General features: G+C 38.6%; 1 long non-coding RNA gene across 1 annotated transcript; it reads left to right on the top strand.

The window, feature by feature from the left end:
• Nucleotides 1-384: 384 nt before the first annotated feature.
• LOC143446579 (uncharacterized) lies at nucleotides 385-2,244 on the top strand. Its single transcript, XR_013113958.1, has 3 exons — nucleotides 385-876; nucleotides 1,087-1,234; nucleotides 2,060-2,244. It is a non-coding gene; the product is annotated as an uncharacterized LOC143446579 (long non-coding RNA).
• The last annotated feature ends 315 nt before the right edge of the window (nucleotides 2,245-2,559 follow it).

The following is a 2,559-nucleotide window of genomic DNA, read 5'->3' as shown; positions in this document are numbered from 1 at the left end:
TTTATAAGCTGAGAATCCTGCTGAAATATCTGCCAAGTTTTTATTTCTTTTTTTAATATCCGGAAAGTTGGAAACAATGAACAAGTTTATGTGCAGCAATATCGCGGTCTAGCATTTTCCTCAAAACTTGATTGCGTCATAATGGAACAAGTACATACGTAATCATCTATGACCTTTGTACAAACCTACATCTTAGTTTATATTTAGCAGGCCTTCGTGTACCCTGTCCATGGCGCCCATTCAAATATTTGTTTAATTTGTCGTCACAGGCAGCGATTATGAGTCAGCAAATTTATTTAAGCGTTATAACGACTGCACTGAAAACTGAATTTGCTGCCCACCTAACCTATTCTATTTGACATGGTTCCTATTTAGTACAGCAAAGTGGATCGTGTCGTCATAAAATGTCAAAGTTTTGACGTCATAATCTGCAATAAAGGCACAACTTAATAGTAGCGTAAATAATTGCTTTACAAGGACCAGACCACACATATCTGGTTCTTTAATCTTCTAATTAGGATGTCGCTTGATCGTTGAATGCCAAAACATCAGCTAGCTCTGTGATGAACGGATTAATTAATGTTTAGAGATGGTGAAAAAGATTAAACAGTTTTGCCTCCGTCCCCAATTAAGCAGAGTATATTGGAATATTGCGTGGACAGAATTAGCATTATACGAACTGATCATGTTTTACGTCACCATGTCATCGCTGACATCAAATAATTTACTCGAGGCGGCTAATGACAGATGAATTAATGATGAACCGTGGCTGGATATAAGGCGGATCTTTCCAGCCCTTCTGTCGATTACGCTTCATCGTCGTTTGAGGAGTTTTTTGATTTCTTTGGGAGATTTCAGCCAAGTGAGCAGAAAAAGGTACAAATTTGTTCACATTTGCCGCAGTTGCCCTAAAAATATGAAAATATATTTTGTTGGCAAGAAGCTCGCAGTTAGTTTTGCGCCAGTAATTTTCAAACTATTTCCTTGTAATGTTGAAAGCTACATTTAAATTTGTAAAAATATTGGCAAAAAATAAATAGTGGTGCTATAGACATCTAAATAATTTAAGAGACAAAAACCTTGCAGATGTTCAAAGTCATTGCATTCGCATTGGTGTTCCTAGTTTCCCTTGCATTGAGTACCGAACCAGACCAGGAGAAGAAATCTTTCAGCCAGTGGAGGTTGAGTTGCTCGAGGTTGTGTCTCGCTTGCAACTCCTACTTCCTCAAGCGATGTGAGTATAAACCACGTTCTAATATGGTCCATACAAAGATTACTAAGCATAGATGGGCAGTAGGTACTTTGAAAATACTGTCGGTACCGGTATTCGGTACAAATTCAAAACATTTTTTTGGTAATTTGTCAGTACTCGGAACCGGTGATTTTTGTATGGCGGATCTTGTTGCTGGCCCCGTTTTTGCCCCTATTATGGTCCCGCTACAGGCTATTCCAGGTCAAAACCAATGTGAATTTACTTCTTGCGGCCTTATTAGATATTTGTAGATTAAAAAAGAACAACAAAAGCTAAAAGTTGGCGTTAAGGTTAAATTTAAATGAACCTTTGAAAAACATACCTGTTAAAATCTTGAAATATTCGTAAAGTACCGACGGTAAGTATGAAAAGTACGGCTACGGTATACATGGTACTGAAATGGTATAGGGACGGTAATTCGGTAACTCTGTACACCTCTGTGGTTGAGTTATCCATGGTCAATGGTTGGTAGCCTAATTGCCCACATTGAAATCCTCCACCATCGAAATCATATTTCCACTGATCGCTACATTGCGCCACGGCCTGAGCGCTTTTAGTGAAAGTATGAGAGTGGTTGGATTTACACCGACGTGAAGCTGGTTGCCGGTTCCCGGTTATCTGGCTACTTAACCAGCTTCAAGCCGTTTCGATTTTCCTTGCTTTAAAATGCGAGCTAATTTGAGAAACAAGAAGATTTTGTTTCAGAAATTTGTTTTAAATCGAATGCTCTGTTGATCCGAGTACTTTCCACCGACGATCTGTGGCAATTTTCGGTGGATTTTTATAAAATTTTATAAAAATTTGCAGCCGACGACAACTACGGCATGGCGGACGATGACGACTATACGTCACAATACTCTTCGTTTTTGACCCAAAAAAGAGGAGTCTTCTTCGGCTGCATGAGATGCCGCAGTTATTGTGGATTGTGACGTAACAGAAACGGACACGTTAACGGATAAACGGAGAATACCAGAATGATATTTCTTCATAATAAAATACTGCTGCATTGAAAATTCGTTTATTCTTTGAAGCCAATTTCAGTCAGTGTCAGGATATTTTGTCAGAAAAGCGTTGTTTGATGATTTATTGAAGTTTATTTCTTTTATTCATCTGAGATTCCAAATAATTATGACGTCACATCTCCTTGAGTTGATCAAAGAAAACAACAAACCGGTGTAGTTCGCGAAACAAACCAATGCATGAAATGTTCAATGCGTATTCCCGTTCAATGCATGAAATTTCGCATTTCGTTTTATGTTGAGTGCTTTATGCGGGGACTATGCCGACGTGTAGTAGAGAGACTCTGC

Source organism: Clavelina lepadiformis, chromosome 2 (assembly GCF_947623445.1).
Source record: "Clavelina lepadiformis chromosome 2, kaClaLepa1.1, whole genome shotgun sequence".
Taxonomy (NCBI): domain Eukaryota; kingdom Metazoa; phylum Chordata; class Ascidiacea; order Aplousobranchia; family Clavelinidae; genus Clavelina; species Clavelina lepadiformis.
Note: the sequence above shows the minus strand (reverse complement) of the source record. Positions and strands in the feature narration are given on the sequence as shown.